General features: G+C 32.7%; 1 protein-coding gene across 2 annotated transcripts in view; it reads left to right on the plus strand.

Annotated features, from left to right (window-relative positions):
• The first annotated feature begins 1,753 nt into the window (after window positions 1-1,753).
• The window catches only part of LOC142320477 (bestrophin-4-like), a 324,943-nt gene continuing 299,791 nt past the window's right edge, over window positions 1,754-26,905 (plus strand). For both annotated transcript variants that reach the window (XM_075358294.1, XM_075358295.1), the window contains exon 1: window positions 1,754-1,914. The gene's annotated coding sequence lies outside the window, so the exon portion shown is untranslated. The remainder of the gene's footprint in view (window positions 1,915-26,905) is intronic.

Here is a 26,905-nt window from a genome sequence, read left to right on the forward strand (position 1 = left end):
GTTACAGCATTCAGGTCCTAGTAAAGCCAGTTATTTTTACATGGATTTGAATACAAGATCGTGGATTCCGGTGTTCTTTGGCGGTTGGGTTTCAATTAACCACACATCTCAGGAATGGTCAAACTGAGAACTGTGTAGTACAAGACTACACTTCATTTACACTCATACATATCATCCTCATTCATCCTCTGAAGAATTATCTAAACAGTAGTTACCGGAGGCTAAACAGGAAAAAGAAAGAAAGTTAATAAAATTTTTAGTTATATGCAGTTTTGTAGTCTCTAATAAATAATTGGTGTCATTCAATTATTTTTCCTTACGTTGGCAATAAAAGTCATGTACTAACTACCAAAAAATACAGTTTTCTTTTTGTTTAATAGTAATAATAATTTTATAAACTAATGAACAGTTAAACAAAAGTAGGTCTCGTTGTAGAAACAATAATAATGGACGAGAGGCTGGAAAATGTTTAAGCTCACACAGAAGGGAAATGATCTGGACGCAGAAATAAAATTAAAATGTGTAGAAATTAAATTAAATTGAGTAGAATAAAGTCTTAAAAAATTGAAGTACAGTTTGATTTGTACATTATTTCTCAAGTTTAACTCTTCTAAAATAATTCATAAGTTTCTTTATCAAAAGGAGCAAAGTTCACTCTTTGATACTGCACTTTCTGCTACTCCCTCCAGATCTAAATAACTTTTTTATTTCAAGAAACTTCAACCACTAATTTTTCTCCTGAAATCTGAGCCTTAAATTTCTTTCTCTGTCAAGAACTAACTAATATTAATTATTATTATTATTATTATTAATATTAGTAGAACGAACTGATATAAGTACTGTAGTATATAATTAGCAACTGATCATTAAAAAAGTATTTCTTCATAACTCAAAATGTTGCAAAATACAGATGATATCCACTTGTTTACATTCTTGTTAGTTTTCAAATGCATTGTCTGAACTGAAAACCTGACGAACTATTAGAGTAAATTAAATCTGATAAGTTTAAATATCTCCTGAATACAATTAACCAATATGAAAAAAAAAAGCATTATTATTGCGAAAGTAATTAAAAAACTTCTTAATCTTCAGAGAATAATCTGTGTTTAATGTCTACATTCTTGAAAAATGTATCTGCATATAAAATTTGTCAACCATATTTCTAATATTGCAAATAAGTAATTTTTAATGAATAAAAAATACATCGAATCAGATGTATTAACAATTTAATAAAATTTTCTGTATAACAATTTCATAAAAATTGTTTATATATTAATATTTATGTTAATAAAGTAATATTAATAATTATGTAATGTTATAAATTAAAAGTAACAATTTAATTGTTGAAAGTAACATGTTACTTTCATCATGGAGTAAGCTAAAATAATTTTCTCAAAGCAGTGGTTTTATACCGAGAACTATAAAAAAATCAAGTTTTACTAGTAGGAGTATCTAATTTATAACATTACATAATTATTTTATTAATATATAAACAATTTTTATGAAATTGTTATACATAAAATTTTATTAAATTGTTAATACATCTGATTCGATGTATTTTTTATTTATTAAAAATTACTTATTTGCAATACTAGAAATATGGTTGAAAAATTTTATATGCAGATACATTTTTCAAGAATGTAGACATTAAACACAGATTATTTTCTGAAGATTAAAAAGTAGAATAATTTCTTTTCATTATGTTGGCTACATACTTTAACAGCTGACTACAAGTGCCGCTTTGTGTCGCGGCTGCGTTAGTGGTTGCGTCTACGGATTGTTTGATCGCGGTTCGTCGTTTGAGATGTGTATTGTGTTGTGAGTTATGTTATTGTTTCTCTCGGTCTGCTTGTTGTATACTTTGAGTTAATTATTATTAATTTAAACAGGATTTTGTTTACATTTTTATACTTGGTGAGTTATTGATGTTAACTTATATTTTAATTATTATTTAACCTTTTTACAACTTCACTTAGATTACAGTTGTTAAATTTATGGACGATTTTGAATTGATTTTTTTCTCAAGTTAGATTATTTTCACTCATTAAAGGCCATATCGAAAGGCTTACACTTTACTTGATGTTTTGTGAGAAAAATTTTGAAAGTTTATAAATTGTATCTAGTTACAGGTTAAGTATAATTATATTCATGTCAGTTTGCAGAAATATTTTATTATTTCTGTACTTAAAAAAAAAAAAAAAAAATTTTATCATTATCAAATTTACCAGGATTATCATTATACGATATTCAGTAAATATATTGCATACAGTCAATCAAAAATGTGAACTAACTGGATTTTAAGTGAATAACGACTGTGTTTTGTGTACGGCTGTTGTACGTTATGTTGGTTCATGAAGCACGTGTGTTCTGTCTGCACGTGTACATTCTATTTGTTTAATATATTATTTAGCTCCATTTCCCTAATTACCTAATATATGTGATTTTCAGTAGTGATTTGTTAAACCAATCTTTTCCAAATTTAATGTTTGGTTGAAATTAACTGTATAAGTTATTCAAAATTAAAAACTAAACAGTTTTTTCTTTGTTTACATACCTATTGGTATATTTTCTTTTTAGGCACCTAAAAAAGATGCCTTTGTTACAGCTACTTTAATAAGAAATTAAAGTAATTTTATTGTTCTTATTAAACGGTATAGACATTTTTATTACATATAGTTGAATATTACAAATAGATTTTCAATAGATAATAGTATGCCTTTTCTGTTTTCTCTTTTTACCAGAGTGAGGGAGTAAATTTCTTAACTTGTTTTCCTTGTTAGTTGATAAATTTATTACATAGCTGTAAGCCGTGTTTCTTTTTTGAATAATTTTTGTTTGAATAGTTTTATAATTTTAAATAACCATGCGGATAATTATCCTCAACATAACCTATTTTTGTTTCTAATTGAAATCCCGAGTCTGGCTTTAAATTTTTAAACCATTTGTAGTTATCAGTTGTTCTAGCAGTATTTAGGACGTAGATAATAAATTACCATTGATAATAAATTGTCTTATAAATTGCATTCTAGTAACAGCTGTGTGTAGAATATTTAATATTTGTTACAGTGATGAAAATTTATTATGTACCATGTGTGTACTAACTTTTACATACTTTTCATAATTTGCTGTAATTTTATAGACTGCTTTAATTGTACTGATTTATTATTATTATTATTGAAGAAACCAGAGGTCACTGATTTTTTTTGTCACATGAACAGCTATCTTATTTTTCATGTGACATACATTTTTTTAGTTTTAGATGAAGTGTCCTGCATTATCTATATTTATATAATAGCTATAATAAGCTGACACCTATAATAGTTGCTATATCAGATGACAATGAATTTTATAGTGTGTTTAAAAATGTGCCATTCCTGGCCAGAGATCTTGAACCCAAAACCTGCAGGTGAAAGGCAGAGGTGTAACACTACACTATAGAGTTTGTGTACACAACATTTTGCCGTTTAGCCATAACATAATATATCTTCTTGTCTCTTGATTATTCACATTTTAACAGATTGGTTTTGAAAAATAGATATTTAAGATTAAATATTTAAGATTAAATCTTGGCAAAAATTATCATTACTGTAATGATTGACTAGTTACTAATTGTGGTATTATTATAAATATTTGTTAGTATTAATAAAAAGTAATTGGTATACACTATAATTGATAAATTTGTTCATAAAAGATTATTTTAAAAAATAATAACCATGTATTAGAATAACTAAAGTGAACAAACAATCCCATTCAACTAAATGTAATTTCCAATATGAGATATCATTCTTGAAATATTTTTTTCTATTGATGTTAACATAAGTATATGATAGTTATAATAATTATTGTCTGTTTTTATTGAAATGTGTTACAAATTTTAAGTCTTATCAACATTCCACAGGTTGTCATTTATTTTGCATTTTCCATCTTCCACATAAAACCAGGAAGTCTTTCATGTTGAATCTAACTCAAAAGTATAACAATTTAAGGCCACTTTCTTATCTATGTAAGACATGGAATATGGTGAGATGTTCACTTCCACTCTCATTCCAAACCAGTTGTAGGTTACTTGATTCTTGAAAGTGATTTTTTTCATTTCAAGATGGATTTGAGTCAGGTTAAGTTCTGAAATGCATCTTCTGGTTATGCCGCCTGATATTCATGGATATTTTTTTCGTTGAGTTTGTTAATCAAAGGAATCATCAATAAAGAATTTCTAAGAAATAAAATACTTTTGAAAAAAAGTCTTATATTATACAATCGGTAATCATTTAGTGGAAAAAGTGTGACGTGCTACAGATTATTACATTTTAGTTGATGAAGGGTGCTAAGTTATATTGATTAGACTAAATAATGTTGAAATTTTCAACTTTATATTATAATAATGAAAACAGATATATTTTGTAGCAAAGAAACAGCTTTTTGAGTTTGTATTTATTTGTTACATAATGAATAACAGATAACTCTTTATTTATTTTACTGATCATGTTTGATAAGATATTTAGTTATGAAATTAAAGAAAATATCCAAATAGTTAGGATTTTAACAATATTTTGAAAACTCTTAATGACTGACAAATAAACTGGCTGGTAAATCTCATTAGTATGCATTCATTATCAAAGCTAAAATGTGTTGATCAGTACACAGTATTTATACTATAAAGCCGAATACTCATCAGTATTCATACGCTTGTATACAGGATAGATAATTGTACATGAGGTGAATATTTAGTGTTGTTTGTGAACTGTTTGCTAGCCCCTCTGTAAAAAGTTTGTAAAAAAGTATGTGTGTGTTCTTTTCTAGCCATGATGAAAAGCACGTACAGTTGCAACCTGGTGTGGTTGTAGACAGAGATGTAATAGCTTATCGCTATAATTCTTACAATGTAAAGAAGAATTAATTTAAATAAGATCCATAAATTTCCTGTTTACGGAGTACGTAGCGGTCATTGACACTAGAAAAGTACAAAGTTGTTGCTCTTCTTCAAAACTGAATGCACTGCCATTTACTATTCTTGTCAGTAGCCGCTGGTCATAGGTCACTGGCCATTGCAGACCCGTGGCATGTATTCCTTGAAGAAATTATTAGTAATGTGAAAAGGGAATAATAAACCCAATTAGAAACTGTTACATTAGATGGGAGTGGTTTATTATTTTTTTCTATGACCTAAACCAAAATTATTTACAAAGGTGATTTACAGTATAACTGATGTAATTTGCCTTAGGGAGTAACATCCTGAAAATGGGTGTACATTTTTGATGATAGATTGCCAAAAACTGAAACCATATTTTATAAATCATCTCTGCAGATCTCACCACATTCAAAGAATTTTTGGTGCAGTTTGATGGCAGGCTGTTTAAATTTATTACTGATTAATAGCAGTTTATGTCACTTAGAATATTTTTGCCATCCTGAAACATAACTGGTCTGAATAATCTCTTTTTTTGCAATCTTTCATTTTGGCTTCAACTTAAGGAAACTGAATTGCCAGATAATAGATCTAAACCACTAAAATCACCATTTACGCACTAATCTCGCATCAGAGTGGGCTTGGCTTTGCGTGCTACAAACTGATGTTTGCTAAAAAATTGCCCTCAGAATTTTTTGTTTGTGTATTAATGTATTTCTATTCAAATGGAATAGTAAACCTTAGTCATCATTGAATGTAGTTAATAATCATGGATTTTTTTTATGTTGTAAAATTCAAAAATGACTAGAAAAATCAGACATAAGAGATAACAATCGACTTAATCTTTTTTTCACTATAAAACATCTATTTATTACAATGGGAAATATTGTTTACTCCATGTCCTGTTTTAACTATTGGATATATTTAATTATGCAGTCTTTATTCTAATTTCCAAAATGATAAAATTATTATGTATTTTTTTATTATAAAAAATATTTGGCAAAGTATTGTACGATTTTCACGGCTAATTATAATAAAATTATATATATACTAGTATATATAGTGGTAGTATAAATATAGCGATGGGGAATAAATTTTAAGAACAATTTAAAAAAAAATATTTATACGTAGTTAAAAACTTAATAAATTTGGTTTTCTCTTCAGTTAAGGCAAAAATACGAAAAAATAAAATTTCCAAAACCTTTTATGCATTTTAGGTACGTGATGTATAATTTAAATCTTTTTTTATACATTTCTAGATACTTTTATGTATGGAATATAAACTTTCAAAAAATGTTGAAAAATATTCAAACAGATTGGAGATAGAGCAAAAGAACAAAAAATATATTTCATTTTTAAGAGGTTCGGGTTGATTTTTTGAAAAAAATTTAAGATTATTTTCATATGCATTGCAGATAGTAAAAATTACCTTTAATAAAATTTCTCTAAAATGCCTTTGTAGAAAATCGAAATTGTTTTTTCGCGATATTCTCCCACTCGCTGAACGAATTAAAAAAAATTAATGAACTCAATGAATATATAGAAATATCTGAGCCAAATTTGAAGAAAATCGATTCATCGAAAATTAATGAACTCAATGAATATATAGAAATATCTGAGCCAAATTTGAAGAAAATCGATTCATCGAAAATTAATGAATATATAGAAATATCTGAGCCAAATTTGAAGAAAATCGATTCATCGAAAATCAATGAACTCAATGAATATATAGAAATATCTGAGCCAAATTTGAAGGAAATCGATTTGGTCAATCCCGAAATACCAATGAGATGCCAATTTCCTATTTACAGGCTGCAAATCTCCCAACTCGCTTATTCTCTGCTGTTGCAGCAATACAAAGTCTTATCAGCATACGTCCGGCCAGCACTTCCGCCGCCGCTAACGATACCGTACTATACGGTGATATAGTTAACAAGCAGCACCTCCTGTGAAGGGACTCCAGTTTCCCTCTATATTTACGGTGTCGCTGCTCTTGACCACAACTCGGCTCCATACAAGAGTGAGGAATAAAACCAACTCCGACCAGTAACCTCCTTCTCTGTTGCTGAGGTCCACCTCTATTTGGCAGAAGGCCCAAAACGGATACTTTTAAGCTCCAGACTTCAAGATACTTAATAGCAGATCTCGTAGCAATCTTCTTATCCTATAGCGTAAGTGTCAAAATAGGCCTTCTTTTAGTAGCGGTGATTGCCACCGCCTCAGCTTTCTCCCGTGCTAGCTCCTGCATGGCATCACCCATCCATGCCCTAAGAGCCAAATAAGTGTCATGTACCTTAGTGACAACCTCCCTCCGTATGAGGGTATTAATCACCTTGCCAGGCTATCGGCATATCCATAAAGAGCGACTCCCAGGAGAAGGGAAACCCGGAACACGCCATCATATGCCAGGTTCCAGAGGTTCGGTTCAAGGACCGACCCTTATGGCACTCCGATATCAAGACCACGTTCGACCAGTCCATTCTGGATCTGGCACACTATCTTACGTCCTGCAACGTACGACCGGACTATCCTACACAGATACTCCGGGACACCATGAGTCTCCAAGGAGCGCATAATGATAGTGGGAGCAATTTTATTAAAACCAGCGTCACTAGAACACACATCCTGCCACTACCAGTTTTAATAATCCTCTCCGCCGTGTTGCACGCTCCAGCCACGGCGTCCAAGGCGGACCTTCTCCTGCGAAAGCCAAATTGGCCCGCAGAGAGCCCGCCCGGCTCTTTTACCACCCCTGAAACTCGCTGGTGGATCATTTGCTACAAAACCTTGGCTAACGAACTGATCGTTGCAAGCGTCCGGTATGAGGAGGGAAGTGCCAGGTCCCTCCCCGGCTTGGGGATCAGTACCAGTCGCTGATTCTTCCATCCTGTTGCAAAAACGCCTTCAGAAAGGCACGTATTAAAAACTTCCCAAAATATATCCTGGTCTACCCGAGCCGCCACTTTAACTAATAAATTTTGCAGCCAGTCCGGACCCGGTGCCTTGTTCACCGGCATTCTGGTAATCGCCGCAGTAAGCTCATCAGCAACGAAGGGGGGAGGAGGTTCCATTTCTTCCATAAAATCAGCTTCTAATTCTTCTTCGTGAGGGAAAAGCTCGTCTATTGTACACCGTACTTGTATATGTCTCGTTACAGACACTTTGGGTCTCAGTGTCCTCCATCAAGCACCCTGCACGGTCTCCCCGCGGATATTAGTCTACCACTGATATCGACTTTCCATGCCTTAGCCTTTGACTCACGAATAAGTCCTTCCTTTCTTTTTCCTGTTTAGCCTCCGGGAATTACCGTTCAGGTATTACTTGAGAGGACGAATGAGGATAATACGTATGAGTGTAAATGAAGTGTAGTCTTGTACAGTCTCAGTTCGACTATTTCTGAGATGTGTGGTTAATTGAAACCCAACGACCAAAGACCATCGGTATCCACGATCTAGTATTCAAATCCGTATAAAAGTTACTGCATTTACTAAGACTTGAACACTAGAACTCTCGACTTCCAAATCAACTGATTTGGGAAGACGCGTTCACCGCTAGACCAACCCGGTTTGTCTCACGAATAAGTCCTGCTAGCTCTTTCTTGCAGTCGATGTATTGCGTTGCATATATGGCTCAAAGGGAGTGCAAGTACACCCTGGTCATTCGCCTCCTCGCCCTGTGACATTCCTGCGTTTTCTTGGCGATGTCCTGTGTCCACCAGTAAGTGGGTGGGTGTCTACTACACTTCCGCAGCAAACCTGCACAAGTCTCTTCTAAACATCCGTTAGTTGAGTAGCCTTTTCCTGAGACGTGTTAGCCCCACGCGCACCACTGAGACTAAGGGCCTCCGCCAAAGCCTCCTGGTCTAGATCCCTACACTCCAACCCTGGAACACTGGCAGCGCATCTCCATCAAGGCCGTTGCAAGATATTGTCATCAATACAGGCTGGTGATCACTGACTATGAATTCTTCAGAAACCCTCCAGTCAGAAATCTGCGCGGCCAACCCCGGCGTAGCGAAAGTGAGATCCACTATGGAGCAGTATTGCCCCTCCTGAAGGTGTAGGCCTTACCGTGATTGAGGTAAACCATATCATGTGCCGTAACAATGTCTATCAGAATTCTGCCACGCATGTCTGTCTTTGACGACCCGTAGGCCGTCGACCACGCATTATAATCACCAGCAAAAAGTGTTGGCCGATGAATATGTACATCCCCGGAAATATTAGGCAGTATCAAAAGTCATCAAGGTCATCAAAATTCATCAAAAGTCTGCCAATAAAGCATTACAACTACAATTCACATCTCACATCTGTAGATTTAGATACGTTTTGGCTTGCTCGTCGAAATGAATATGGAGATTCAGTCTCAGAAGCATTGAAAATATTAATCCCTTTGGTGTTGTTGCGCTAAAAACTAAATATAGAAATCGGCTTTTATCACTTAAAACAATTTGCGTTTGCGCGTTTTTAACATAGGTCCACGTACGGAAAGACTTTTAAATGAAAAACAATCTCAACCATCTTATTAATTTATTTTCTTTAAATGTGTACATATAAAGCTAAGTAAAATGTTTATAATAAATGACTTTTTTTCATAAGATGATTTCATTATTGTTTGCGTGTAAAGTTGTAGGCTAATTCCATATCACCCCCCCCTTTCATATCACCGTGACCTCCAGGTTGAGAAACGCTGGTCTAGAAGAACTTGAACCGTAAAACGTAATGATTCGCAAAAAACCGATACACCCTTTTGACATGATCACCACACTTTCCCGTGTAACCGGTAAAGTAAAACTAATATAGAAGCGTTAAAATTCATTAGTAGAATGATCATAATTTACTGGAAATGTAATAATACTTTTTAATGGTAAATCTGTATCTAAAATTAATGTTTTTGTGTGCGGTATCAAATTTTAATTATATATAATAATTTTAACATATGCTGTATTGTAATAAAATATTTATTTATTACGTTATACACCTTCCTACATTGTATATTTTCTTCATCCGTGATCTGATTGTGGAGGGGAGAATACAAGTTTTCTTTCAGCCACAACCTTTTTTCTCCTTTATCTTTTTCTGATCTTTTTTGGGTCTCAAATTTTTGTTTGGAAAAATAAAATTTTGTGACCTGGTGAATATTATATATACTAGATCTGTGCTAATTCTGGTACACGATGAAACACGAAGATCTATGGATTAACATAGGTTTATTTTCCTTTATTACGTATTTATTTTTATTAGCTGCTAATGACAATTGAAAGTTTATATTTTTTAATTTTATTTTTTTAAATTAACAGAACTAATTTAACACCCATTAACCCGACAAATTATTTTATATATAGACTATATATTGCCCGTGAAATAGAGTAGAGGTTTAAACATTGTATCTACCTTAATGTGTTGTTTCTAATCAAAATGCTTATGATTCACTGAGTTGCTTTTAATTATCTATCTACTGTATCTTATTACCGTGAAGTATGTATCTCATGTGAAGTAAAAGCATTCCAATTTTGTGTCTGTTGCGATTGGTACATACCAGAGCTACTCACGGACACCTGATGTCAGAGGATAGCGTATGCGCGTCGATGCGACTACCGCTTGACTGTGCACTACGGCCTTGTGGACTGCGTATACTATGCGCTCTTACGTCGCAAATTTAAATTTACGACGCGACCTAGGAAATGACAAGAATGTACGAGACCGGGTATTGTTTTTTTTTCTAAAAAGAATTAATATACTTAATAAATTCTAACTCGTCAACATTTTGATATTTCGTGTATTATCCTAATTGTTATGTTTCTTTTATTACTATTTGTTACTAATATTTAATTATCCGAGAAAGAGTCTCTTGTTATTATTTTGACCCGGTCGATGATAACGAGACAGCGTTTTTCGCTCCCGAAAAAAATAATCAAATTTGCTGTCCCTAAAAGTAATGATTTTTGGCTATATAAACAGTTCCTGTGGTGGATGTTGTACGTGAACATCTTTTTTTCTATAGGCTTGACATGCAAATATGCTAAACCATTTACGGATCGGTAAAGAAAACAATTGGAAACCACTTCGCTTTTAATTTTTCTTTGAAATTGGAGGTCATACAAACATAGATTTTTTATACCCTTCCTTTTTTGAAAACTTTACTTCTTTTTCAGCTATGTTATTAAATGTTATTAATTTTTTTTTTCTTATATTATTTATTTAATGAAAACTATTATATCATTGATTGAAAGTGTATTTAATTGTAAGGTGGTTTGTAACTTCTTTTCCGTTATTAGCTGTAATTTAATTGATAATACAATTGAGTATCGGTAAAAACAATATTGTTTTTTGTTGGAGGCAGTATGACTGATGTTAATGATCGCAATACGTATCTTCTTTTGAATTTTCAAATAACTTTATTTTCGTAATGTAAGTGATATTGTAGTTACATAATCTGCCATCTTTATTATTTATTAATATTTAATTCCAGTAAGCTAATATAATGATGGTTTCTGATAAAAGATTACTAATATTTTTTGTAATCTTTGTGGTAAAATTATATTAATCAAATTATTGAGTGTAATGATGACGTTTTCTTTTCCTTTTAAGTCTTTATTTATTATGGGTTGTTATTAACGAGATTTTTGAAGTGAAATTAATGTAACGCTATGGGGAAAATTGTGTTGCTTTATATACCATCTCCTAATGTCTTTTTTTGGCTGTGATCAAAGTAAAATATCTATGGTGAAAGAACCTGCTCGTGTTGGTGAAGTCCTAAAAGTGTACAAAGTAATGGAATTTTCCGAAGAACAGACATTCCTTCGATTCAGCCACAAAGTGTCAGATGTGTAATGTGAAATTCACCCCTGAGGTCCGACCGGTGAGAGACCACTGTCACATCACAGGAAACTACCGCGCAGCACTATGTTCCATATGCAACCTGAAAAGGGTTAGTCGGACCTTCATCCCCGTTTTCATACATAACAGTTCAAACTATGATTCCCATTTCATCGTCAGAGAACTAGGCTATGACGAAAAACAAATCACTGTGATCCCGAACTCTACCGAAAAATACATCTCCTTTTCGAAGAGAATCAACGACCGTATTTCCGTTCGCTTCATCGATACCTACCGATTCATGGCCTCCAGCCTAGATAACCTTGTAAAAATGATATCTACCGATAAATTCAACCATACCAAAAGGTTTTTCAACGAATCGGATATGCCCCTTGTGACCAGAAAAGGAGTCTACCCATACGAGTACACCACCTCTTGGGAAACCCTAGAAGAGACCTCTCTTCCTCTGATACAGGAATTCTACAGCAGTCTCACGGGATGGGGTATATCCGAAGATGACTATGAACATGCGATAAAAGTGTGGGACCATTTCAAAATAAACACTCTAGGTCAATATAGCGATCTTTACCTTAAATGCGACGTGCTGTTCCTGTCGGACGTTTTCGAAAATTTCAGATCCCTATTCCTTAGGGAGTATAGTCTAGACTGTGCGCATTACTTCACCCTACCTGGTTTCTCGTTCGATGCGATGTTGTTCAAAACGAATATCCAACTTGAACTGATCACAGACTACGACATCTACATGTTCTTTGAAAAAGGTATCCGCGGTGGTATTTCGGTTTGTGTTAAAAAACATGGGGAAGCAAATAACCCCTACATCCCAGATGGATATAATCCTCATCAACCGCTCAAATACCTCATGTACCTTGACGCCAACAACTTATACGGCTGGGCCTTGAGCCAATGTCTTCCGTACAAGGATATACGGTGGGTAACGACTGAAGAAAAAGATTCTGTGATGTCAAATTTCATGGCCATACCGGACGATGGTCCAATCGGATATATACTTGAAGTAGATGTCGAATATCCCTCACACCTCCACAATGCGCACAGTGACTTTCCCTTTTTGCCTACGAACGAAATCCCTCCGATCTCTAATTACCCCAAACTCATCCCATCGTTACGGAACAAGTCCAAATATATCTGTCACTTCTCCACCCTAAAACAGGCGATTAGAAACGGACTTCGGGTTACCAAAGTTCACAAAATGTTGCAGTTCGCACAGTCCGTGTGGTTGAAGGGTTACATCGAACTAAACACGCTGAATCGCCAAGCAGCTCGAAACGAATTCGAAAAAGACCTCTTTAAATTGATGAACAATGCAGTTTTCGGAAAATGTATGGAGAACGTCAGAAAGAGGGTCAACATTGAATTGGTTTCCTCTGAAAAAAGGCTGATGAAGCTCATCAGTAAACCTACCTTTCAGGATAGGATCATATATAATGAAACCTTATGCACCGTGCAGTGCGCTAAGGAAAAGATATATTTCGTCAAACCTATATACGTGGGCCTGTCCGTGCTCGAGTTGAGCAAGACTTTTATGTATGACTTTCACTACGATGTCATGAAAAAAAAGTACGGATCGAAAATCTCTCTACTGTACATGGATACGGACAGTTTTTTCTACGAAGTGTAAACGCACGACTTTTACCAAGACCTACAAGAATGTACGTTCGCGGATTACTTCGACACGTCCGACTACTCGGTAGCTCATCCCTGTCACTCCCTGAACAATAAGAAAGTGATAGGGAAATTCAAGGATGAGTGCAGCAGAATACCGATCCGAGAGTTCATCGGCTTGAGAGCAAAACTATATACGTTCAAAACTGGTCCTGGAAAAATTATCTAAAAAGCTAAAGGAATCAAAAAGAATGTAGTTAAAAACGAAATTGAATTTGAAGATTATAAAAAGTGTCTGCTGGACAGTAGTACCGTTGTGTACAGGACCATGAAGATGTTTAGATCTAAAAAAACACATAATCGAAACGATCTAACAGAACAAATTGGCTCTCAGTAATTTTGACGATAAACGTGTCGCTATAGACAGAATAAATACTCTGCCGTGGAGTCATGTCAGTATCCCTTTGGAATTGAATCAAGTATTTAACGGTAGGAACGAGGCGACCACATCGGAGGATGTGATGGGATAACTCGTGGCTAACATGGTATACATATTAAAACATTGTCTGGAAGTGAGGGGGGAAGGCCAGCTTCTGGAGGTTGGCGGCGGGGGTCCAACAGGATCGCCGTCGCTAGATGCCCCCAGGGGACGCTGGAAACCCTCACGGAAGGGAGCAACACATCAAGAGCCCGCCGGCACGCGCGGAGATGATGCTATATCATAGTGTTTTTCCATACCGTTTGGAGAGGTTTTTAGTAGGACCCTGTGTCGGCAGGAAACCCCACACCCCACACCCCTACTGGGCGTAGTTGCAGATTTAAAAAATATGTATATAAAAGCAAAAGATATTAAAAAATATATATAAATGGAAAACAGATATGTTAACGTTACGTTATTCATATTAAAACAAAAAACACACAAAAAAAGAAAAAATACAAAAAAGATTTTAAAAAATTCGAGTGTTTTATAGTAGGCCTCTCGGGGAGAGATTTCACTCATGTAAAAAAAAATCTCAACGCGCCGCTGTTGCTACCTCCAGGGTGGTGTGGAAACGCAACCATCGTTTTTTACTTATTTGTATAAAAACAAGAAGTGAGAATGAACCCGGGATCTCCGGATGAAAGGCTGAGAATTGCGCTTAACTCCCCAATTCTCCTCTACTTACATATTAGAAAATTTACTCGCTTTCAAAATTTTAAACTGTTAAAACTTTTGTTTTAATACTTAAATAGGTTGAGTAATTAAACATAAAATAACCTTGATAATCTGAAAAAATAAAGGAAGATAAAAAAGTTTAGTGGTAGTATTTTTATAATTGTAATGGTGTCTTTTTAAGAAATCGTAAATATGCTTTCTTAATTTTCTATCCTAAAAATGTTTTGCCGTATAAACATGTTCTTTTTTGACGTTCGATTTGTGTGATATTATTCACTATTGAATTTAAATCACACACTTTGAATTGTATTTTTTGTCACATTAAGATTCAAATAATGAAACAAAAAAAAGTGTTAAAATAAATTGTAGTGAAACAAATTTTGAACATCCACTTTACTCAACGTAGTTAGATTTTTCATCTAAAAATTAAATAAAAACAATTTTATTTCGTTTCGAAGTATAGTTGGTATTATTTCATAAATTGTGACCGATATTAAAAGGAATTTATTACGATTGAAACAATGAAATATTAAAAAAGAATAAAATAATGATTTGTCTCTGAACGGGTGGGATCTTCAGTTCTGTATTTGGGTTACATTTTTTTTCATTTATCCATAAAATCAATTTTTATGTTTTCAGATAATACTTTTCGGTGATGTACTTTATTCCCTCTGAAAGATAAAATTAAAGTCGGTTCAATGATGACTTGTGTAATCTTGTATACACTCAGTATTTTTAGCAGTCTTATTTTTTTTCTTCCTTACTAAACGGTATTTTTTATTTTTAAGGTTTTAAAAACTATACATTTGTGAATGAGAACTACTTAACTGAATTTGTTTCTGTATATAATTCATTTGGATTACCACCAGTAATTATTCAGGATTACCTGTATATAATTCATTTGTCATGACTTATTAAAATATTAGATACGTATAGTTGTTTAATATCAGTGCCAAATGGGAAATTATATTTTATAAAATAAAAAAAAAATTCTTTTGCTGGTGCATAATAATAGAAGATATTATCCACATAAGAATCTGTACAGATAAAATTTCCCTGGCAGGATCAGGTAACTGATAAAACTTGGATTAGAGCTCTCGCAACACGCGATTTAAAAAAAGAGAGAGAAATAGAATCTGTTAATTCTTGCATCTAAAAAAAAAACTGAAACACAGTTGTAGGACTCTCCGTCACGCGGCTGAAGCCGCGTTTCGGGAAAATCCTACAGCTGTGGATTGTTTCTGATGCCCTGCTTACACACACACAAGTTAATTAAAAATATTTATCATTTTATTTTAATAAAAAAATGAATTTTTTCGTTTATTTAATTCTAACTAAAGCGCGCGCGTATTGTATTTAATGTGTGCGGTTGTGGTGGTACTAGCGGCGACAGTCGGCACCAACTAAACTAATGTAATTTTACAACTTACATAGAACAAATTTCGCTTCTACGGTCGGCAGACTGGTATAGCCGCGAGGCTTAATGCAACAGGTTCTGAGTCAACCGGGCGATTGCGCTCGAGATCCGGCCCTAATCGAGATATTGAGGGTGACTTTGTTCTACAGCCTCACCGCCTAGACTTTTTAAGTTTAAATTTTAATAGCACCTGTGCCTCATATATAGAAGTAATCTGACAAAGTTTGATAAAAATCGGTCCAGTAGTTCTGGAGGTGAAGGTGGTTTAGAGGCCAACACCGAACACACACACGTACATATAGAAATTAACATCCGGAAATTTTCCATCCGGTTTTTTTTGGGTTCCTTAGGTGTCAAAATGTCATGATCCGGTGAAAACCGCATATGCCAAAATTGGACCGATTCAATACTTCCCTTTTAGACCTATAACTCTGTTGTAGCGCTGTCTAGACGGGAAAGTAAAAAAAATACAAATTCTTGAAATACAAGTGAATTAAATGTATTGTTAGGTAGTAAATACTAAATATTTCGAAGGCTTTAATGAAAATTATTTGAGCACACATTATTTGCACACGTGAAACGAAGTGCTAAAACATTCAGATTTTTTAGTTAATATTATTTCAATTCTTTAATTGAAGTATTGTTTCGCTTCGGAAAGGAGTGCATTAATATAGTGCTTTAATCTATCTGTCCGGATTAGTCTGTCCAGCCATCTATATAAGTCCTAGTAAAGCCAGATATTTTTACATGGATTTGAATACTAGATCGTGGATACCGGTGTTCTTTGGTGGTTGGGTTTCAATTAACCACACATCTCAGGAATGGTCGAACTGAGAATGTACAAGACTACACTTCATTTACACTCATACATATCATCCTCTGAAGAATTATCTAAACGGTAGTTACCGGAGGCTAAACAGGAAAAAGAAAGCCATCTATATAAAATACCTGATATACAGCTGGGACATTCTCTGGAAACACAGTGGTTAATAAAATAATTATGGTATCACTTGTAAGTAGGAATATCACCTGCTCTTTTTGGTGGATTTGGTATGCCGATATCCAATGTTATATTTAGCTCGATGAAGAAGGGCCGAGGAAAAAATATTTCATTCCTCATTTTCATTTTAAGTCTTATACGGGATCTTGAAAATAACAGTGTAATTTCTGCTGTTGACTTGTGACTATTGTCAGATTGCAGTGTGACAGTTTAGGTTATCGGACTTAACGTAATATTTTATTTAAAAACATTAATGTTGTCTCGGTGAAAAAAAGTTTTTTAATCTTATTTTAATGAAATCTGTGGGAATGGTCTTTTCAGTGGTCCGTAATTTATTAAAAGTTGTAGAGGAAACATAATAGGCCGTTTCTCGTAAACTTGACTTTTGTGCTGCTGAGTTTCGCGAAAACAGTTTTGTTGTCACTTTTGGTTAAGGATAATGTTAATTTAAAAAAATAAGAATCAGTTAACCTCCTGGTATCTTCAGGTTTGTGCGCGTTTATCATTTTAAAAATGTAACTATTTTGAAGACTTGGTAAAAATTCGTGGCTGGCCTCCGTGGCGCTAGTGATAGCGTCTCGGCCTTTCATCCGGAGGTTCCGGGTTCGAATCCCGGTCAGGCGTGGCATATTTTTTTTTTACGCACGCTACAAATCATTCATCTCATCCTCTGAAGCCAATACCTAACGGTGGTTCCAGAGGTTAAGAAAAAAACAAAAGGAAAAATTCGTGAATTTGAGAAACGGTGATTTTTAACGATTTTTTTCCGTTTAAATAATAACAAATGAAAGTGTCTTGTGTCAGATAAATAAAATGAAAAACATAACGATTCTTATCGTAAACAGACGGGAATTGGAGTACTTAGAGTAAGATATTAGAAAGGCAAAATACGTTCAGCTATAAGAGGTACTAATAGTAATTTTTAGATATCCACCTTTTATAAGTAAAAATCGAATCAGAACAAAATTACTTTTAAGTAATTTTAAGTAAGTAAATTACTTTTAAGTAATTTTATAGCTGATCACTTATTTTAAATATAAAATTGATAAAGTGTAATTAAAACATCTCATTAGTTAAAAATTAATTTAATGATTGTTCGATTTATTTTTTTAACAAGATTTCACACAGTTAAGGTCGATAAGACTGTAAATAAGATAATGTAAAGAATGTAAATCTTATTACATTATCGTGTTTACAAATTATATAAAATATTTTGGAATACAATCTAATATTAAATATATTTTTATAATTAAATTATTTGATGTTTTTCATGATGATTATCAAATGAAAAAAAGTTAAATCTACAAAGAAAATTAAATTTTTATTGCCATTAAAATGCAATTGTGACTTATAAAATTCATCTCCTTTTTTTTTCTCAAATTAGTTTCTCAAATAGTGCGCGTAATTGTTGGTTTTTTTCAGATCTGTGTGAAATTGAGTTTTAAAAATTGTAAAGAAAATTTATTAAATTCTTGTATAAAGCAAAATTATCTTTGCCGACCTCCGTGGCTGAGTAGGTAGCGCCTCGGCATTTCTTGCGGAGGTCCCGTCTACGAATCCCGGTCAGGCATGGCATTTTTTCAAATGCTACCAAATTCAACCGGGTAATGAACATCAGCTGTTGGATGCCCTCTCTTTCATAACAAAACAAAAAATCTGATGTGGACACCATATGACTTCCTTGTACGCCTCTTAAATTACATATACATATTTTTTTTTAATGAAAAGTACATAAAATTTTATTTCATTAACATCTTTTTTTTTTATGGAATCTTAAAAATGTTTTTACAATTACAGGTTAATAATTATTAATAAATCAATATATTTAAATTAAAAAAAACAGGAGATGAAGTCTGATTCGAACCGATGTGCCTTTCTCTTGTAACATCCAAATATTTCATTAATTAAAATTTTATTTGGCTATAACTGGAACTAATGAAAATAAGTACCACTTATGATATATCTTTGAAAAGCTCTCAATGAGGGCTTGTTACTGCAGTTAAAAAAAAAGTCCAAAATCCTAATTTTCAACATCCTACGGCTAATAAGTTATGCGAGATACATAGTTGCGTACAGATGTCACGCCGAAACTAGTCAGAATTAATTCAGGGATGGTCAGAATGGATATTTCCGTTGAAATCTGAAAACTGAAATTTTTCGCGATCACAATACTTCCTTTACTTCGTACAAGGAAGTAAAAAGGTAATTATTAAAAAATAAAAGGTAAATAAAGTGTATAAAATAAATAAAAGGTAAATTAAATAAAAATATGAAAAAATCAGAAGTTATTAGTGAAATACATACTTTTAAAAATGTGTATATGTAATTTAATAGGCGTACAGGAAAGTCATGTGGTGTCCACAACAAATTTTTTTATGTATAAAGTACTTTTAACGTATTTCAATCAAAGAAGCTGGTTTTTTTTTAACTCGAATCATATGTTTTATCTGTGATTTTTTTGTTTGTTGAGAGGAAGTGTCTGTAGAACCCGTTGAAAGTTTTTCAGCACATAACTTATATATGAACATTTTCCAACGTATTATTTAGTGTGAAGTGTAAGGAATTAGAACATTTTTTCTTTGTCGTCATCATTACTTTGTATTGCGTTACGTTACGAACACGCTTGTTATTCTCATGTGCAAACTATTTTCGCATGACACTTCAAGAAAATTGTTTGAAAAATGGAGTTAAAATAACTATTATTGTAACGTGTCATCTCTCTGCAGCAGTCTTCTTACCATCTGCTTTCCTACTTTAATAAATATTCAGCACGTTTTTCATCATTACGTTTCTGGTGAATGACTTTTTCAGGGTTGAAAAAAAAAGTAAAATAGAGAATTGCGCTACCTTCTGTAAAGTACTTTGTTTTGTTTTTTTAACCTCTGAGACCACCGTTAGGTATTACCACAGAGGATGAAATGAACGACAATTGTAGCGTGTGAAAATGCCATGCCTGACCGGGATTCGAACCCGAGACCTCCGATGAAAGGCCGAGACGCTACCACTCGCGCGCTACGGAGGCCGGCTGCAAAAGTACTTAACTTTGTAGTAAACTATAAACAATTGGCAATCGTAATCTTTATTTATTTTTTTCAATTAATTACTAAGAAATGGGAGAGGAGAAGAATCGTTTTAATTCTGTTGGAATCGTTAATTGCTCCTTCATAATTTTCTCCTTTTTTATAGCAACTGCTAATCTCAGAAAGTAAATTTACCCAGAATTAAAAAATCAACTACCATTAGGTATAGAAGAAGAAATAAAGAATTGATTTACGTTACGATTATGAAAAGTAGCTGTTTATTCACTTTTTAAACTTATCTGATCTGAAATTAAAACTTTTTTAAACTGCTCATATGGTAAAATTGAGTAAATATTACTCGATGCAGTATATTTATTCTGTATAACTCTTTTACATCGATATTGATAAATATTTTCATAGTTCGAGTGAGTGCTTACTTATATGCTATTTCAAAATTACGAACTGTGTTTTAATTGTTTACTTGCTTTAGAATTTATTCTACGAATCAATTTTGGAGAATAAAAATTAAAGTTACAAAATTTTAACTATTTCTGCATTATCTTGTTGAAAATATATGAGCTTTTTACTTTGTCATTTTAAGTTATCGATAATAATTTATGTAATTAATCGCTATTACTTTCAGTAATATAGTGGTAACAATTTTTGTTTTTAATTAAATAATATATATATTATTATGGCTTGCTGCTTGAACGTTCACTGTTATACCTAATAAAATTTAAACGTTAAAACTATGACTATTTCAGATAATAAATAAATTTGTACGCACGGTACATTATAATTAATTTTGTATATTAAGTGTAAACTTTTATTATACGTCGATGTACAACCCGACAAAGCTGTGCAAGCACTATACGTACTCGTATTTATTTTGCGGTTTGGAGAGAAAGAGTGGTCCTGGACTCTTCTGCTGTATGAATATTTTACTTGGGGCGCTATAGCTTCACGGATGAGTTTAAAGTATGATAATTCGCTTTATAATAACTATATAGACTTAGGTTTCGTTCATGTTATTTATCTTTTAAAGAAACAAAGTTATTGCCGAGATAATATCCGTCTTGGTTAGGGTAATTACTGTATGTATTTACCGACGGTTCAAATAATAAATATAAACGACAACAAAAAATTGCGAGTGGAGTTATTTTATTCTCCGATCACTTTTGTTTTAACTTTGATAATTATTCGTTATTACATCTAAAAAACTAAACAAAAGATAATTTTTAACTTAAATTTACACAAATGTGTAAATGTGTGAAATGTGCAGATTTTACTTCCCGTCTAGATAGCGCTATAGCTCTATAAGAGATTGTAATTCGGTCCAGTTTGGTCATATGCGTTTACCGGATTTTGACGTTTTGACACCTAAGGAACCCCAAAAAACGGATGGAAATTTTCCGGATGTTAACGTTCGTACGTACATACGTGTATGTTCGGTGTTGGCCTCTAATTTACCTTATATATATATATCCACTACGGAACCGATTTAAGCATTGATGCCATTAAATTTTCAACTTAAAAAGATCGAGGGGGTGAAGCTGTAGGGCAATGTCACCCGCATTATCTCGAGATTTCGCCTAATTAAGATCATATTTTTCTTAGGTACATTTGTTAATTAAAAAATAACAATATCAGCAAAACAGTTTCTTTGCAAAATCACACCTCCACCCCCAAAAAATGCTGTTTTACTCGTTTGGTACGATGTAACGCCACAGGTGAGCGGTAGAATTAAATAAATGAATAATATTTTAAGTGTATAAAAAGTAACTAGGTCTGGCTGGGTCTCGAACTCGTTCGGCCGTTGTTTCAGTACCTGGTGCGTTAAGCCTCGTGGTTACACCAATCTGTCGACCGTAAAGCGAAATTTATTCTATGTAAGTTGTAAAATTTCATTAGTTTATTTAGTGCCGATCGTCACCGCTGTACCGCCATACCCGCGCGAATTAAATACGGTATGCGTGTGCTTTAGTTAGAATTATGGAATTAAATAAATTAAAAAATATTATATCTAAATAGAATGATAAATATTTTTAATTAAGTTGTGTGTGTAAGCCGTGCATCAGAAACAACCTACAGGTGTAGGACTTTCCCGTCCTACAACTTTCTTACAATTTGTAAGAAAGTCCTACAAATGTGTTGGTTTTTTTTTTATAAGTTCTGTTAATTGTGTAACAGCTAATCTTTTCTCATTCTCCTAGCCAAATTTGAGAGTTTTTGGTCCAAAGTCTTTTCCAATTTTAGGCCATTGAGAAAAATATAGACCGATAAAGTAGAGATATTAGGTGCAGTTATTTTGAAAAAAAAATGTTTGTTCCTTTGAATAATCTGAATAGGAAAATATGTACAGAGAATAATTAAAAGTAATCACTAATAAGAATTGGAACGCAAAAAAAAAAACATTTAAAAACAAACTGCTGCAGAATGAAAGTATTTTAAAAATCATGATAAAAGTATACTATTTTTATTTTGCTCGTTTAAAACAATGTTACATTAAACCTTCCGTACCGGTTCAAAATATTTAATTACATTTTTCTTTTTACAAAATTTTCTTATCCACGTCATACTAATAGTTCTTTTTAATTAAAAAGAACTATTAGTATGATAACGTTTTCGTATTCAGTATATCAAAGAGAACATATAATTGCTTTCTTTTTTAGTTTGAAAGTAATCATACCGAACCTTAATAGCAGTAATTTAAAAATCGCTATTAACTAGTAAACCTTCCATCCAAATGTGCCGAAACAACTGCGAGAAAAATATTAGTCGGAGGTCGCCTTTTAATTTTTTTATAAATGACCATTACTTGGTGCTATTGAGATGTGACATTACTGTTGTGAAATTTGATTTTTTTTTAATGTTACAACAGCGGCGGCTCAGAAATCGGCCGAGTAGTTTGTTTAGAGTAAGCATTTAAAAAAAAAAAAAATTTTGGGAAAAATGGAAATTTCATGTGAAGCTTTTCGTCGGATGACTTTTTACGATTTCTTTACTCAAAAACACTGCCTTGAATCGCTTCGTCCAACTTTTGGTAATGAATCACGATCAGAAAAGACTGTTTACAGTTGGTTTGCAGGATTTCGTTTTGATTCGTGCTTCCGTCAGCGATTAATTTCGTGAAGGTCGACCAAAATCTGTTGTTTTTTCCAAAAATCATCGATGCTGTACGCAACACGGTTGAAGTGGATCGACATGTGACTTACCGTGAAATAGAGGCATACGGAAAACTACGGTACATTCTATTTTGCATGAACATTTTAGCTGTGTATAAGATGAACATTTTTTTCAGATATATTCCCCGTAATTTGACCGAAGAGCTCAAAAACGAGCTCGTGTCAGTCGGTATAAGGAAATGCTCAACAAGTTCGACCTAGGAAATGCAAAATCCGTATACAGAATCGTAACAGGAGACAAAACTTAGATATATTCGTACGAGCCGGAAACCGAGTAAAATCAACTGTTTGGGTGTTCCAAGAAAATGATCGCTTGTTTCTACGTTTATACTGGACATGTTCCAACCATCGCTTTAGAGGTTCGAAGAACAGTTAATGCTGATCGTTATACAACAATTTGTTTGCCAGAAGTTATCGGTGAAATTAGGAAAATCAAGCGAAAACGTCGCATTATTGTTCATCGTAGCAATGCCAGCTATCACACGGCACATCAAATCGCTTATTTGATGGAGGAAAACATTGAATTAATACCTCATTGCCCGTATTCACCTGATTTATCGCTTAATTTTTTTTTGTTCCCGAATATAAAAAAAAAATGCGTGGACAGAGATTTTCATCACCTCAAGAAGCTGTTGAATCGTTCCGAAAAGAATGTTTTTTAGGTACCAAATTCAGAGTTGAAAAATGTTTGGAAAATTGATTTGAACGCATGCAAAGGTATATAAATCTTAAAGGCAGTTTTGAGAAACAATGAACGATTTGTACCACAATTTTTTTTTTTTTTATTATTTTTGTAAAAACTTAAAAGGCGGCCCTCGTATTACGCAGTTAATATGATGTAACTTTTTTGGAGCGTTTTACGGAGTTAGATAAAAAGTAATCAAAAAGATTTACAGTCTTCGATGAAAATATTCAGTAATATTTTTAATTTAAATTAAAATAATAAATCAAATTATATGTAGTGCGGTTAATTGATTTTTTTTTTTTTTTTTCTAAAAAACAATAAATATTTTATAATAAAATTTAGGAATAATGTTATAGTGGTTTGTTAATCACGAAAAAATATTATTTCTCGTCAGATTTATTTGAAAAGTTTCATATAAATTGAAACGCCGATTTTCTACTTTGTATGATATTAATTTAATCTTATTAATTAAATTTCGTTGTAGAATCCATTTTGTTAAATTTAAAAGAAAATTACTAATGCCCTTCTTTTTTTTTTTCATGAAAGTGGCGTTAATTTTCATTTTATAAAAAAGGAATCATTAAAGTTTAAGTCTTCTCGTGGTATCGGGGAATTTCAGGAATATTGTTGGTAGCTTATTTTATTTATAAATTTATATTGATAAATAGATTTTGCTTTTAGGAAGATACCAGAAAATGAAAACCTTGTACTTGTGGAGTATCAAACCTCTTCCTTTTCCTGGAGTGATCTGTAAAATGTACGATCTGTTTACTACGCTAAACAAAATATTTGTTTATTTGAAATCGTTATTTTCTCCTTATCTCAATACTGTTATTTTTTATTTATCATTATTATTTAGTAGCTTTAGCGCTAGATCTCGAAATGCACAGTAAAGTAGTGTTTTTGTGATAGTTCTCGAAAATGGTGCGGGGCAGGGGGGGGGGGGTCAGGCGACTATTGCAGACACATCTACTGGTCATTCATTTAAAAAAAGATATGACGAAATTGTTCTTGTAGTGGGGGCTGGAGGACTCTGTCAAGGTTTTTGCAGTTAATTTAAATATAGAGAAATATAGAAGACATATTTATTTTTAATATTATTAATGTATAAACTATCTATTGTAATAGTATATATTTTTAATTTTTTGATTAGTGTATTTGCGGCTAAATTACATTCATTAGAGCTTAGTTTTTTTTATTCAGTAGTCGGTTACTAAAATAGTTAGTAAATACGGTAAATGTTTAAAATCTTAACTCAATTTTTTTTATACTCATTAGTCGCCGACTAGAATTGTTAGAGTAAAATACGGTAAATGTTTAAAATCTTAGCATTAATTTTACGTAAATGTTTGTGATCGGAGTAGACTTATTTAATAGCGAGTGTTTTTTATCCTCATTTATTGAGGGGAGAAATTTATACGCAGCCGGATGTGTTGAGTATATGTTGTAAAACTATTTTTATGAATAATAGTTTTCTGTGGCCTTGTTACAAATTTATTTTGTCGTGCTTGAATGAGCAACTACTACAGTGCTATCTGTTTGACAATTTGTTTACGGCGACAAAGTAGTTAACTTTTGAAAAACGTTGTTTGCCCTGTTATATAACATGTTGAATAATTATTAATTACTTATAAAGCAATTTTGCGATCTTTTTTTTTTGTTGAAAATGACGTTGAAAAATTAATGATATTCAGTGTGAAATTTTTAGTTAATCTTTGTTATATATGGCTGTTTGTGTTCTGTATTAACCAACTATATATCATTTTAAAATCGTTCTGACCCTTTGTAAAGATCCGTAAGTATTTCAATAACCCTTTCTTTTTTTTATTATTCTATTAACTTCCCTTTGATTAGGTTGTCATTTATACTAGAGGTTTCTTCGGCTTCACTTTGTTTTCTTTTTCAATGGCTATATATAATCCCAGTTTTGAACCGACTATAAGATGCATCCTTGAGATTACCTAATAATGATTGATAATGCATATGATGATAACACAAAACGGTGCGATCTTATTTTACCAAATTTTAGATAAAAAATTCTTTCTCTATTTCTTCGCTGATGTTGAAAATATATTGCCAAACATACTGATGAAAATTAAATGGAATTTTTTTGAAAGATTAAAAATAAGAAATAAATTATTTTTTTTGCACATTTTGCCAAACTAATAAACAGGAAATCAGTAAAAATTATTTGTCGAAAAAAAATCCAAGTTATTATTATTAAAATTATAATAATATAATAATTATGGTTATGATAATCAATACGGGAGAAACAAAAATAATAAATAAATACGGGAGAAATAATCAATAAATGAGAGAAACAATACTGGGATCTGAATTTAAGAGAGCATTAAAAGATTTAAATGGCAGAAAGGCTCCTGGAATAGACGGAATACCTGTAGAATTACTGCGCAGTGCAGGTGAGGAAGCGATTGATAGATTATACAAACTGGTGTGCAATATTTATGAAAAAGGGGAATTTCCGTCTGACTTCAAAAAAAGTGTTATAGTCATGATACCAAAGAAAGCAGGGGCAGATAAATGTGAGGAATACAGAAAAATTTGTTTAACTAGTCACGCATCAAAAATCTTAACTAGAATTCTATACAGAAGAATTGAGAGGAGAGTGGAAGAAGTGTTACGAGAAGACCAATTTGGTTTCAGAAAAAGTATAGGGAAAGGGAAGCGATTTTAGGCCTCAGATTAATAGTAGAAGGAAGATTAAAGAAAAACAAACCAACATACTTGGCGTTTATAGACCTAGAAAAGGCTTTCGATAACGTAGACTGGAATAAAATGTTCAGCATTTTAAAAAAATTTGGGTTCAAATACAGAGATAGAAGAACAATTGCTAACATGTACAGGAACCAAACAGCAACAATAACAATCGAAGAACATAAGAAAGAAGCCCTAATAAGAAAGGGAGTCCAACAAGGATGTTCGCTATCTCCGTTACTTTTTAATCTTTACAAGGAACTAGCAGTTAATGATGTTAAAGAACAATTTAGATTCGGAGTAACAGTACAAGGTGAAAAGATAAAGATGCTACGATTTGCTGATGATATAGTAATTCTAGC

The sequence above is a fragment of the Lycorma delicatula genome, chromosome 2 (assembly GCF_047948215.1).
Source record: "Lycorma delicatula isolate Av1 chromosome 2, ASM4794821v1, whole genome shotgun sequence".
NCBI lineage: Eukaryota > Metazoa > Arthropoda > Insecta > Hemiptera > Fulgoridae > Lycorma > Lycorma delicatula.